Source organism: Furipterus horrens, unplaced genomic scaffold (assembly GCF_987537825.1).
Source record: "Furipterus horrens unplaced genomic scaffold, mFurHor1.1.pri manual_scaffold_10, whole genome shotgun sequence".
NCBI lineage: Eukaryota > Metazoa > Chordata > Mammalia > Chiroptera > Furipteridae > Furipterus > Furipterus horrens.
Window position 1 is genome coordinate 78,841,416 of NW_028327180.1, and position 15,572 is coordinate 78,856,987.

The window sequence follows — 15,572 nt, forward strand, 5'->3', positions numbered from 1 at the left end:
GAACCGTCTTTTGGTTTTATGGATTATTTCTATTGATTGTTTCTTTCTTTATTGATTTATGCACTTTACTATTTCTTTCCTCTGTTTATTTTGGTGTTAATTTGCTCTTTGCGATATAAGAAGAAATACATATATATTTGGTCTTTATCTCCTGTTCCTTGCATAAAGCTCTAAAACCTTTATGATTTTCTGAGTAGGGATGAAAGGAGCATCATTTGTTATTCATAATAAGCCCCTTTCAATGATACCAGAGCATATGCTAATGAGATGACTCTTAGAGGATACAGAGAGATACCAACCACATGATTAGAGGGTAGGAACTTTCACCCTGGTGCTCTGACCTCTGGGGAGAGGAGGAGGGCTGGGGCTTGAGTTCATTACCAAAGGCCAAAAATGTAATCAATCATGTTTATATAATGGAACCTCCATAAAAACTCTAAATGAAGGAGCTTGGAGTACTCCCAAGTCAATGAACAAATCAAGGTCCTGTGAGGTGGAGCACCAGAAAGGGCATGGAAGCTCCGCACCCCTTCCCCATACTTTGCTCTATGCATCTCTGCCACTTGGCTCTTCCTGAGTTGTATCCTGTATAATGAACTGATAGGAAGTAAAGCACTTTCCTGAGTTCTACGAACTGTTCTAGCAGATTATCAAACCTGAGGAGAGGGTTGTGGGAATTCCCGATTTATAGTCAGTTGGTCAGAAGTACAGACTTGCAATTGGAGTGTGAAGTGAGGGGCGGTCTTGTGGGTGTGAGCCCTTAACCTTTGAGGTCTGCACTACCTCCAGGCAGTGTCAGAAGTGTTATGAGTAGAGGAAACAGTTTTTCCACTTCTTCTTCTAGCTTCTGAAAGTGATGAGGTAATTGATTTGAGACTTTTCTTCTTTTCTAATATAAGCATTTAAAGCTTTAAAATTTCCTCTTAGTTGCATCTTATAATTTAAGTGGTGTGATATCAATCAGTTAAAAATATTTTCCAATTACCCTTTGGGTTTCTTCTTTGGTCCATTTATTTAGAAATGGGTTGTTCAGTTTTCAGCTAGTTAGGGCTATTCCGCATATATTACTGTTCTTGTTTTTTATTTTCATTCCATTGTGGCCACAGAATGTACTCTGTATTGTTGTAGTTCTGATAAATCCATTGAGACTTGTTTTATGCCCCAGCATATGTTCTTAGTGAATGTTGCATTTACACCTGAAAAGAATACATATTTTGCTGAAGTTGAGTGTAGTGTTCTATAAATGGCAAGTAGGTCAAGTTGGCTGATAGTGTTTTAGGTCTTATATCTTCACTGGTGTTCAATCTATCAGTTGCTGAGGGAGGAATACTGAAATCTTCTATCATTATGGATTTGTCTTATTTCTCCTTTGAGTTCTCTTAGTAGGTTCTTTATGCATTTTCAGGCTTTGCTGTTAGGTGCATATATATTTAAGCTATTATACTTCTGATGAAATTGACCCTTATCTACTCTTTAGTATCTGAAAACAGTTGTTTTATATGTTTTCGTCCAGTTTTATCATTCCCTTTTGTCAAGGAAAGACGAATACCTGTTACTCCATCATGGCTGCAACTAGAAGTTCAATTAAAGAGTTCTGGAAGTGGAGATCTAGTCACTATTGTGAATAAGGGAGATCTATGGGATAACAGACTGACATTTATCTTAAGAATTTAAAAGAAACTTTAGAGTGATTACCAACAGTTATAGCTCTATCTTATATAAAATATTCCTGATTGATTTTCTGCTGTTTTAGTTTAAGACCATTCCTAAGGGTGTGGATATGGGGACAGGAACTTGTCCCTTATTATATAACTAGTGGCTTGCCCATACTTTTGTTGTTGTTGTTCTTACTCTGGTTATCGTAATGATTATTTATTCTGTGAACTTCCTGCCAATAGCATGAAAATTTGAGGTATGAAACTTCAGCAGTAGACATCGTTGGTAGGATGTATAGTTTACTGGCTGATAATAGTTGTCAAAATGTATTATTCAGAGAAGTGTGTTTGAGTTGTATTTCTGGTCTGGTTTCATTTCCACATGTGATTATCTTGTAAATATTTGTTACAAGGCACCTTTTATAAAAGATTTTATTTATTTATTTTTAGAGAGAGAAGGGCGGGAGAAAGAGAGGGAGAGAAACATCAATGTGTGAGAGAAACATCAATGGGTTGCCTCTCATGCACCCCAACCCAGGCATGTGCCCTGACCAGGAATCAAACCAGTGACATTTCGATTCTCAGACTGGTGCTCAATCCGCTGAGCCACACCAGCCAGGGCGCAGAGCACCTTTTTTTTCTTTAGCAGATGGTTGAAGTGCTGAGTTGCTTACGTCAAAATTGAAAACGTACCAGGGTAGCTAGAATATGATGATATTAGGATGGAGCCCAGATAATATTTGAAAGAAGATATAGTCCTGATTTCTGTGTTTAATTATTTCTGTGCCATTCCTGCTGATATTTTTATCAACTCTGCCCAGGTAGCTGGATTTCCAGGACCTGAGTAACAGGGGTTTACAGTGTAGCTTCAGTGCCTACCAAAGCCACCAATGTGGGAGATCGCTGCTGCAGTCAACATTTTCATAGCATTCAGGGTTAAGAAAGTCATACCTTTTAAATACTTAGTTCATAAACAGGAACGAACTATACTACCTAGAAAAGGACAAATTGCTAAATACAAAATTATACAGCTGCTCAAAGTGTACATCGAAGGGCCCTAAATGGAAACTGGGCCAGGTTACTAAACTGACTAGCAGAGCTGAGTAGGGACATGATCAAGAAATCTTCAATGATGTGGGGGTCATAAGTTACAAGATGATACAGACAACAAGAAAACATCCTTCCATTTTATTTTTTTCTTTTCTTTTTCATTCTTTTCATTTTAATAAAAGACAAAAAGAAATAAAATATTCTACTATAGTACTAACTTCCTAACTGCTTCCCTTCTCCTCCCTCAAGCTTAGGGAAAACTGATAAGTGATGACTCTGTAAAGGCAGAGAATTATAATGATTTTCCTTCTTCTCTGAGAAAGTAATCCTGAGGTCAGATAATCAGAAGTATGCACTGATGATGGGTGGGAGGGAAGCCAAATTACAAGAGAAGAGGATGAAACTAGTTAAAGAGTTCTTAAAGCTGTAGTTTATTCAAATTTGTCTAACCCATTGTCATTCATTCTTGGCTTGCTAAGAAATAGTTGTTATTGTTTAGTGATGAGTTTATTTGGGAAACCTTTGGTGGAGGGGGGACAGACAAATGTAGCACCTTCTTTAAAATGTCATTAACAACAACAACAACAAAAAAAACACCCAAATTTGTTCACCTTAATTTTGAAACCCGAAGACCCAGAAAGAATCACCAGACAGGTGATTAATAGTCATCTGGTGGAACAGTAGGTAATAATCACTATGAATTTACTTTAAAAAAAATAAAGATTTTATTTATTTATTTCTTAGAAGGGAAGGAGAAAGAGAGGGAGCGAAACATCAATGCGTGGTTGCCTCTCATGCACTCCTCATCCGGAGACCTAACCCGCAACCCAGGTATGTGCCCTGAGCAGGAATCGAATCGGCTACCTTTGGTTCTCAGGCCGGCGATTAATCCACTGAGCCACACCAGCTGGGGCTGAATTTACTTTTTTATGGTTAGTTTCTCTTAATAATAACTTAATGAACCCTGTAAACAAAGGGAAAGCAAGAGATATAATGGTTTTGTAGTTCAAGTAATTAGCAAGTATTTGAGTTAATTTTTAAACCTTTTCTCTTTTCTGTCCACCCTCCTCCGGTGAGCTTATCCAGATTCATGGCCTTAAATACCACTTATATAGTGATGACTGAATTCTCTGTCTCCAGCCTGGACTTGACCCCTAAACTCCAGACTCAGATTTCCAATTGCCCATTACCAGTTCCACTAAAGCATATAATAAGTATCTCAGACTTAACATGTCCAAAGTTAAGGTCCTCATCTCTTATTCCCTCCTGTATTTTCCCTGTCTTAGTTAAAGGCAACTTCATTCTTCAATTGCTCAAGAGAAAATCTTGCAGTAATTCTTGAATCCTCTCTTTCTCTTATACTTGACATCCTTTCAGCTCTACCTTCAAAGTATTCCTAGGATTTGACTACTTTTTACCCTTCTGCTATTCTCATTTCTTGCTTGGATTTTGTACTGGTCTCTTACCTGATCTCCCTAATTTTACCCTTGTTTTAACCTTCATTCTCTTACCAACTCATTGCCTGGGTGTTCTTAATAAAATTTAAATCAGATGATGTCACTGTTCTGTGCCAACCCCCCAATGCTTCCACTTCACTCAGCAAAAGCTACAGACATTACAGTACCCAGCACGGCCCACACAGTATTCCTCTGCCCCTTCTTTGACCAGTTTTGCTACTGAGTCTATTTATTTCTCATTCTGGTCCAGGCCCACTGACCTCTTTGCTGTTCCTAGCTATGCTCCTGGCTAAAATCCCAGTTTTTGATGTTTCCTCTGCTTAGAAATCTTTCCCCAGGTAACTACATGATTGATTCCCTCCTTCTCCTCCTTCCTATTTTTTGGGACAACCTCCTTACCAGTTTTTACTCATATATGATGTCTTCTCTACCATTTTGCTTAAAGTCACATCTTCCCCATTCTTACTGCCTTTTCCTGTTTAATTTTTTTATATAGCATTTCCCTGTCTGACAAGCTATATATTTCACTTATTTTGTTTATTAATGGTCTCCCACCACTAAAACAGGATTTAGAGTTTTGTTTGCTGCTGTATTCCCTAAGCCTAGAACAGTACCTAACATATATTGGAACTCAATAACATTTGCTTTGTGAATGAATGAATGAATGAATTTGTTAAGCACCTTCCACAGTAGTCACTTGAAAAAACACAGAATAATAAAATATGGGATAATTTTATTGGTGCAGTAGAATTTTCTCCCTAATGCAGGCTAATATTAATTGTTCAAGTGGCCAGTTGAACAATTGTCCAGTTGTTCAAGGAATAAGTAGCAGTGAATTGCCATGCAATTTAAAGGGGAAGGAGATCAGCTGAACTTACAATTTGTTAGTATTTTAATGAAGGAATTGAAACTTAATTACAGGATAACAGAGGGATGCATATTAAAAACAGAATTATGTGGAATGTCAGGTAAGTTCGGAAAATTGTTTCTCAAAAAATTAGAAAGAGGAAGGATACAAGAAAATTCAGATAAGGCAAAGTGAAAGGATAAATGGAAATAATGCTCTGCAAAGTGAGTTATAGTATATGGGGCAGGTTTTCATATTCTCCATCTAAAGACACCACATTTCTGTTTTTTAGCCACTTTGTGTCAGGAGACCAAGAAAGCCCTAAATTAGTACACTTAGTACTTGCTACAGAGTGGGAAGTTGTGTACGTACTCTCAGTGTTATGCAGGTCTCTCAATTAGCTCCCTTGGCTTAGAACAAGTGCAATGATTTATTTGCTTAATTGGGTGGATATGTACAGTATTAAAAGAATAACCAATCCTATAAATAAAGTTTGCCTGAGATTGACTTTCAAACTGACTTTGTGTTAAGGTTCTTGCTCTTCCAAATTAGCTTTCATTTAATGGATAGCAGTATATAGATTGCAAGTATCCAGAGGCTATAGTTTATATGCCCCTCTTGCCAGAGTCAAGATCAATCTGAACTTTCCTTCTAAGTCCAATAGTCCCAACCTCCTCCAGGGGGAGCTCAGGATCCAGCATTTTCAGGACCTGGAGACAGTCTGCCCTGGTAACAGGACTAAACCATTCAGTCCTCTTGGACTGAACTAGTATGCTAGGAGTGGAGTTTCCTCAGATGAATGTCTCCAAAGTCTTGGGACATTCAAACCAAGCCCTAGATTATTTATATACATTTCAGGCAGCATCTCTTGGGAGTCCCTGAGTAATTTCTTTGTGGCTATCAAATATTACATCAAACTATATTATTACAATGTTGAAAGAATCTGATGTCTCATGAAAACTTTAGAAACAAGATATACTATGGAATAATTCTGCCATCAAATAGTCTTTTTGGTTTGTTGTTTGATCGATTTGAGTTTGGAAAGTTGCTTTCTTTCATTTCTATCCACCCAATAGAATATCTGGTAGTATCAGACTATTTAGTAAAACTATAACTATAAAGCTCTTGGGACTTTTTTTAATATTTATTTATTTATTAGAGAGAGGGGAAGGAAGAGAGCAAGAGAGGAAGAGAAGGAGAGAAACATCCGTGGGAGAAAGAAACATCAATCAGTTCTGCCTGTTGCACGTGCCCAACCAGGGACCGAACCCACAACCCAGGCATGTGCCCTGACTGGGAATAGAACCAGCAACCTTTCACTTTGTAGAATGACACCCAACCAACTGAGCCACGCTGACCAGGGCTTGGGGCTTCTTTCTTTTAGAGAATATTTATTTAATTTACACTCAATTTTTATTAAAAACCATATAGTAGAGATTAGTAACAGTGTCCAGATTAATGTCAGATTGTCTGAATTAGAATTATGTCTTTTACTGCTTCACTGGGAGTGTGCATGAAGTGCTCTATGCTTTCAGTTTTCCTCACTGGAAAATGGGGACAAAAATAGCTTATTTCTTAGAGATATTATGAGGACTTACTGAGATAAGGTTTAATACACACAGCACATACTGGGTTTATAGTAATAAAATTTAGTTGTTCACAGGGCCTTTGGAGTCTCCCTCAAAGATGCAGAATAATGGTCTTTAATTTTAGTTCTGCTGTCTGAGTGTATCCTGACTTCATTCCCTTTGGTAATAAATTAGGTCTAGAGGTGTCTTCTACTCTTGTTGCATACTACCTGTGAAATTCTGAGGCTATCTGTATCTTGGTCTCCATTTGTTTAGATATGAAGTTGGCATGGTTGACACATCAAATATCTGCTCTGCATGTATGAAGAGTTCCATTTAATACAAGCATAAACATGGCAGAGGACTGTATGACATGTTTCCTTTTGTAGTTGAAAGAAAATCTCAGCAGTCAGTAGCACTTTTTAGAGCTGTGCCACATCAAAGGGGAGATGCTAATATTGTAGCTCTGTTCCATCCTGGGAAAACCAAGTCTAGACCAGCCATTCTAACTGCTATCTTCTGAGGCTACACTGGGTTTTCTAAATCTTTGTGCATTAGTTGAGCAGGTAAGGTAATGTTACAAACATGACTGTGTTAGGGTGTTGAGAGGATGAGTTACTGGTTAATATAGGGAGATCCAGGTTTTATGAAGCCTGAAGCTTTTAAATCTGAGGGCCTTTTTTCAAGAAAAAGAATACAGAATTGCACCCTGGCTGGTGTGGCTCAGTGGATTGAGCACCGGCCTGTGGACCAAAAGGTTGCCAGTTCGATTCCTGGTCAGGGCACATGCCTGGGTTGTGGGCCAGGTCCCCAGTTGCGGACGTGAGAGAGGCCACTGATCCATGTTTCTCTCGCACATCATCAAGGTTTCTCTCCCTCTCATTCTCCCTCCTTTCTCCTCTCTCAAAAAATAAATAAATAAAATATTTTCTAAAAGGCTACAAAATTGCAATTAAAAAATTGCTGGGGCTGTTCTCATGCCTTGGAAGGAGCCTATACAAAGAAAGAGCCTACGCTGGCTTCTTGACAAATATGCCTCTGCCAATAGGAGTTTCACTACTTGATTCTCTGTAGCCACCAAAACTCATGCAGAGAAGTGGGTTATGGGAGAAGCAGTGGCTGCTGAACTGGCAATCAACCAGGTCAAGTTCCGAAATCGTTGTGTAGACAGTCATGTGACAATTGAGAGTCCTAGGTCTAGTCCTTTGACTAGGTGGAGTTGTAAGTGGGAAAGGCTTACACTGGTAGCTCAGTGGTTGCTACAGTGTGGCCCTCATTTTCTCTTATTTGAAAGAAGGAATGTAGAATATAGTCACAGTGATAGGAAGCATTCTGATGCATTTAACAGCTTGCAGAATAAAATTAAAATTTGATCCATTAAATACTGAGTCTGACTTCTGTTTTCACCACGGTAATAAAATCTTGCTTTTGATGGGCACCAATTATCTCCTGGTTGTCAAATTCAATGGCTTTCTTTAAGTCCTTATTTGCTCTAATTTTCTGTCACATTTGACACCATGAATCATCTCTTCCTTCTTGAAACACACTCATCTTTTTTGTCATATCATTTTCTTCCTTGAGAGATGTATGCTGCTCTTACAGCTTGACTACCACCTTTGAGGATATTGGAGGGTATTAATCCAAGATTTGTATTTCTAACATTGACATTTATCTGAAGCTCCGGTCTCCACATTTTTGCTAATATTTCTACTTTTCATTTTGCCATTTTTTCAAATGTACCGTATCTAAACTGGATTAATTTCCTCACAAACCATATTTCCCTTTCCTCCTAGATTTTCTTATTTCTAAAAGTGGTATATGGTTTTCTCTGGCTTGAAACTTGACATTGACATGATTTTTTTATATTCCATATTCTTGATAGCCGTTCATGCATCAGGTCTACTTGACTCATTATTTCTAACATATTTTCATTCTTCTATGTTGTATTAATTTTTTATGCTTAACTTATGTAGCCTTTATTGTATGATTGGACTCTTCCCATGCAAGGTGATTTATTTTTTCTCTAGGCTCCCATTTTTTATTGTTTACACTGTATATTATATGTAAAATTATATGTTTCACATCCTGCTTTGTGATGCTAGTTATCTCTTAATTTATATCTTTGTACCTTAATAACCCATCCCCAGTGCCTTTAGATAATCATGTACCTTACTATGTACTTTACTACTTAAACAAATAGTGTAAATTCAAAGTGACCTTGGTAGTTTGGAGACTAGCTGAAGAATCAATGAATACTGTTAAAAATGATCAGTAAGAATCTGAGGCACAGATGCCACTGAGCAAAGCTTGTCAGAAGAAATCTCGAGATGGGAGCTCATGGTGTCATGCTGCACTTTCTTTTTAAAACTTCACAGCTGTTGGAACTATTGTAACAGCATAATCAATAAAATATACAAAAAACAAACAAACAACTTCACAGCATTTACATTTTGTTGTCTTCAGGAAGTTGTAGTTGAAGCTTTTCTAAAGTTTCAGCCTTCTTAGATCAAAAGCAAATCCACTTTTTCGTATCTGGCAATATGTATACTAGGTATCTGACAATATCTTGAAAAATTCCAATGATGAAACCTCTCACTGGTAGTTTAGAGTGTTGGTTTTACTAGATCACTCGGGTGGAAGAAAATAAATTCTAGGGTCTAAGCAAGGTAGGAATTTGTATTGGAAAGTTGAGTCCTTAACAAGTGATACACTTAGTAAAGAGTGAATTAGACAAAATCTGTTCCTCAGAGAGAGGTTGCAGAGAAATTTGTCCTGTTTTGGGTTCTGGATGGGAACATTCTCCCCTGAGAATTTATAACCTTCCTTCATGCAGGTTTTCTGTCAGAATTTACACTACATGTGTGAAACAAACAAACAAATAAAAAGCCAACAAAGGGAAGAATGTAGTTTAAAGTGCTGCTGTATAAGTGATGGAACCAGGTGCCTGGCAGAAGCGAACACACATCATCTCCAGAGGAATGCACATGAAATGAGGGCCTTAAATCATTTCCACAGTTAAATTTCTTGTGAACACCGCTCGCTATTAAAAATCACAAACACATAAATGAATAAGGCAACATGAATGGGACTTTGCAGAAAAACAAACAGAATCGAATCTGAAAAGACTTTATAATTAACCTCGTCAGATACATATTCTACAAAGGTTTATTTACTACATATAAACAAAAAGAAATAAAGAGAATATTGCCCACATGATTGAAAAACAAGAGACTATAAAAAATAATGAGGCAGGGTTAGGAGATGAACAAAATGGAACATTTAGAAATAAAAATATAGCTCTTCTGGTCAAGATGGCAGCACAGGTAAACATGACTTATCTCCTTGCACAACCACATCAAAATTACAACTAAAATATAGTACAACCATCACTCAGAACCATCAGAAATGGAGCTGAATAGAAGTCTGACAACTATGATATTAAAGAAACCACATCTGTCCAGACGGGTAGGAGGGGCGGAGACTCGGAACAGGTTGGTCCCACACCCACGTGTGATGGATAAAAATTAGGGAGGAATATCTCTAGCCCAGGGTTCCAGTGCCAGGAAGATAAGTCCTCACACCTTCTGGCTGCAAAAACCAGTTGGGATGAGTCAGTGGAAGAAACATCTGGAGTCCTAAGCAGTTCCCCTTAAAGAACCCACACATGGACTTAATCATTAATCAGACTCGCTCCCTCTGAGCTCCAGCACTGGGGAAGGAGCTTGAAAGGCACCAGTGGCATACAGGGAGGAACTGAAGTGTTTGGCATCAAGGCAGAGCTGGGAGACAACTTTCTCCAATACAGAAAGGGTGGGAGTGGCCGTTGTCTCTTTTCTGAGCCCTTCCCTGACAGAGCCACAGAGCTGGCAGGTGGGTGCTATATCTAAGACTCCACCAACTTAGCTAACACTATTTATGCTGCCCTGGAGGTACCCTGAGACTCCATCCCATCCAACAGCGGGGGCCCACATAAGCTGTTAATGTGACTTTTCCATATGAATGGCTCATCTTGGCTCATGCTTCACAACTTCCTAAATCCTCTTAAACAAGCAACAGTGAGCCCCCATCCCCTGAACCTCTTGCTAAGTGGCACCAGGCCCGGCACTAACAGCAGCCTGCCTAGAGTCACAGCTTGGCTTCACCAGTGAAACTCCAAGCCTAGTACAAGTAGCAGCCATCTCAGATTGCTTTATAGCTCATGCAGGATGGCCCCAGGCAGAACAGAGGTGGGAGCTGACCTTGGCCTGCACCACCCAGGAAACCCCAGGGCCAGTTTACCCAGTAGGCAGCTACAGACCACATCAGAACAATATCACCCTGCCCCTGCACAGCTGATCCTCTATGGAGGGTGGAGGTTGGTGGTCAGTGGTCATAGCCATTCCTTGCAGTTGACTGACCTGGGTAAATCTCTCTCATTGACCTTCCAACAGCAATCATGGCTCAAATATAAGAGGAGGGTGTGCTTAGACCACACAGAGGGCATACATCGAGTATCCAACTTGGGTGATGGGGAAGGCTGTGCCACTGTAGCCTACAGGACACCTACTACATTAGGCCACACTACCAAGACAGGGAATCATATCAGCTCTACCTAATATATAGAAACAAATACAGGGAGGCTGCCAGAATGAAGAGACAAAGAAACATGGCCAAAATAAAAGATTAAAACTCCAGAAAAAGAACTAAACAAAATAGAGACTAGCAATCTGTCAGATGCAGAGTTCAAAACACTGGTTATAAGGATGCTCAAGGAACTTAGTGAGGACCTCAACAGCATGAAAAAGATCCAGTCAGAAATGTACACTAATTAAAAGCATCTTATAGGGAAACAACAGTAGAGTAGGTGAAGCCAAGACTCATAAAATGATTGGAACATAAGGAAGCAAAACACAAGCAATCAGAACAACAAGAAGAAAAAAAATACATCCCTGGCTGGTATGACTCAGTGGATTGAGTGCCAGCCTGCAAACTAAAGGGTCGCCAGTTCGATTCCCAGTCAGGGTGCATGCCTGGGTTGTAGGCCAGGTCCCCTGCTGGGTGCAGGCAAGAAGCAACTGCACATTGATGTTTCTCTCCCTCTCATTCTTCCTCCCTTCCCCGCTTTCTAAAAAAATAAATAAATAGTAATATAAATAAATAAAATGTTAAATAAAAAAGAAATAACTTTGTTTTTTAAAAAAAGAAAAAATATAAAACACGAGGATAACGTAAGCAGCCTCTGGGACTACTTCAAGCATTCTAACATTCACATCACAGGGGTGCCAGAAAGAGAAGAGAAAGAGCAAGAAAATGGAAGTCTCTTTGAAAAAAATAATGAGACCAAACTTGCCTGATATGGTGAAGGAAATAGACATGCATGTCCAGGAAGCAGAGAGAGTTCCAAACAAGATGGATGCAGAAAGGCCTTCTCCAAGGCACATCATAATGAAAATGCCAAAGGTTAAAGGTAAAGAGAGAATCCTAAAAGCAGCAAGAGAAAAGCAGTTAGTTACTTACAGGGGAGTTCCCATAAGGCTATCAAGAAAAACTTTGCAGGCTAGAAGGGATTGGCAAGGAATATTCAAAGTCATGAAAAGCAGGGACCTAAAGCCAAGACTGCTCTACCCAGCAAAGATTTCATTTAGAATTGAAGGGCAGATAAATAGCTTCCCAGACAAGAAAAAACTAAAGGAGTTCATCATCACCAAACCATTATTATATGAAATGTTAAAGGGACTCATTTAAGAAAAAGGAGATCTAAACTATGAACAATAAAGTGGCAATAAACACATATCTATCAAATATTGAATCTAAAAAACAAACTAAGCAAACAAGAAGAACAGAGACAGAATTAGATACAGAGAGCATTTTGGTGGTTGCCAGATGGGAGGGGAGTGTGGGGGAATGGGCGAAGAAGTGAGAGGGTTAAGAAGTACAAATAGGTAGTTACAGAATAGCCATGGGGATGGATGTAAAGTACAGTATAGGGTATGGAGCAGCCAAAGGACTTATGCACATGACCCTTGGACACGAACAATAGTGGGGGGATTGCCTGAGCGAGTTAGGGGTGTTGGGTGGAGGTGGACAAAGAGTGGGGGGAATGGGGACAACTGTAATAATATAATCAATAAAATATAATTTAAAAAAAGAAAGTGAAAAAAAATAAAAATATAATTGAAGGTAGAATTCTAGTGGATTAGTCAAGTGTAAATTAGAGCTGATGATAGAATTAGTCAACTGAAAAATATATCTAGAAAAATTACCCAGATTACAGTCTAGGGGGACAAAGAAGTGGAAAAGATAAAATAGAAGTGTAAGAAGTCTAATATGACTAATTAGAATTCCAAAAGGAAGAAATAAAAAGAATGAAGGAGGGCAAAATTCGAAGAAGTAATAGCTGATAATTTTCCAGAATTAATTTAAAAAAACAAACACAAGAATCTTCCAATTTAGGAATCCCAGTGAATCCTAAAAATATTTAAAATGAAACCCACTGTCAGACATATCAGCATGAAAGTACAAAACACCAAAGAAGTAAAAAAAAATTAAAAGCAGAGAAAAGAACTGGTCATTATAAACGAATGAGGGGTAAAATGACAGCTGACTTCTCAACAACACAGTGAATGTCAGAAGATGGTTGGAATGATATCTTCCCAGAACCAAGAGAAAATAGCTGTTAAATCTGGAATACTGAGGCAGATTAATAGTTGTCTCTCAATATCTGTCCTCTGCTTTTTCTTTTAAAATACAAATCCTTGATTTCAAACTGAACACGCACATGCCTGGAATAAAAACTCCTTTTCCTAGCCTTCTTTACAGTTAGCATTATCAGAGAAGTAATGAAAATAGTAATTTGTATTGAATTCTAACAAGTCAAAGGTTTTTATTTAATGCAGTCAATTTTTAAGATAATGTGGAAAATATATGCAACAACTGTCTTAAACACTGGGCATCAAGCAGCACAGGACTGTGATCCCTGATAGAAAGGACATGAATAAAGTGATCACTAAGATCACACAGGCTTTCTACAATTTCTAGGTCACAGCACAGAGAGGGGGTGATCCAAGGAGAGCATGGCAGTTTTGCTGAGTTGTTGAGGTAGGGATATAAGCTTGGGGAGGCCAAGGTTGCTAGAATTTGCAAGGCAGAGTACTAGAAAAGATATATACAGAAGGAGCTTTGAAATCTGCATGGGTTCCCCTCCAGTGTTTGGCTGAATAGTAATCTGTGCCTGTATGGCAACTATACAGATGCACCTCTCAGGTCACCAACTGCAGGGAGTGTAATTAGCCCTACACCAAATAATTGCAAGAATTAGTTTATCAGCAGGAGTCAAGGAAATAACCCTGGATTCAGATTTTTAGGGTGTTTGATCAAAGGGACTGGAATATAAGCCTAGATAAGTAAGATCTGGGGGCACCTTCTCAGCATGTAAGATTTAATACCCTAATAAGGACCTAAGGGGATGTGGCAAATTCACTGCTGGGGTGGCTCTTAGAAGCCTAGAAAAATCTACGGCCTACACCCAGGGAAGCAGAAATGCCTGAGTTGCCCTTACAGATGGCAGAGGAAGGAGTAAAAAAGCTGAGTGAAGTAGGCATGCTAGAATAAATGTATTATGTAAGACCAGAAGACCAACCAGAGAATAATATTCCATGGGAGGACCCAGGGGACAGACACATCATTCACCAAGGCCATTAAGAATACCATGGTGAAAGGAGGTACAGGACTTGTACACTGAAAACTACAGCAACAGAGACTAATGTGCTAGCCCCCAACACGGCATTATTCCTTGGGGAGACCAACTGGCTGCTTGATAGTGATCAAGTGTATCAGGCTCTTTCCATCCTATAAGGGCTACAATTTCATCCTCGCAGAGACAGATTCTAATCTGAAAACGGCTATGCTCTCTCTCCCATCCTCTCTCTCTGTAAAATCAATTAAAAAAATAAAAAATAAAAACAAAAAAGCCAAAGAACTAAATTATAAAAAAGGGAATTGGATTATTTTTTAAAGTATACTTTATTGATTATGTTCTTATAGTTGTCCCAATTTTTCCCCCTTTGTCCCCCTCTGCCCCCCTCTGTCTGGTAATCCCCTTCCCTCCAGCAATCCCCCTCCTTAGTTAATATCCATAGTTCGTGAGTATAAGTTCTGTGGTTTCTCTCTTTCCTATACTATTCTTAACATCCCCCTGTCTATTTTATTCCTGCCAATTGTGCTTAATCCCTGCACCATTTTCCCCATTCTCCCCCTTAACTCTTCCCAGTTGGTAAACCTCCAAATGATCTTCATACCTATGATTCTGTTCCTGTTCTGGTTGCTTGCTTAGTATTTTTGTTTTTGTTTTATTTTAATTTTAATTTTTAGATCCAGTTGTTGATAGTTGTGAATTTGCTACCTTTTTAATATTCATGGTTTTGGTCTTCTTTTTCTTAAATAAGTCCCTTTAACATTCCTTGTAATAATGGCTTGGTGACGATGAACTCCTTTAGCTTTACCTGGTCTGGGAAGCACTTTATCTGCCCTTCCATTCTAAATGATAGCTTTGCAGGATAGAGTAATCTGGGTTGTAGGTCCTTGCTTTTCATCACTTTGAATATTTCTTGTCAGTCCCTGCAAAGTTTCTCTTGAGAAATCAGCTGATAGTCTTATGGGAACCCCTTTGTAGACAACTTTGCTTTTCTCTTGCTGCTTTTAAGATTCTATCTTTAACCTTTGGCATTTTAATGATGATGTGTCTTGATGTGGTCCTCTTTGGGCATAGCTCATTTGAGACTTTCTGTACTTCCAGGACTTGTATGTCTATTTCCTTTGTCAAATTAGGGAAGTTTTCTTTCATTTTTTTCCACATAAGTTTTCAATTTCTTGCTCTTGCTCTTCTCCTTCTGGTACCCCTATGATTCATATGTTGGTGCATTTAAAGTTGTCCCATAGGTTCCTAAGCCTATCTTTGTTTTTCCAATTCTTATTTCTTCATTCTGTTCTGGTTGAATGTTTATTTCTTCCTTATGTC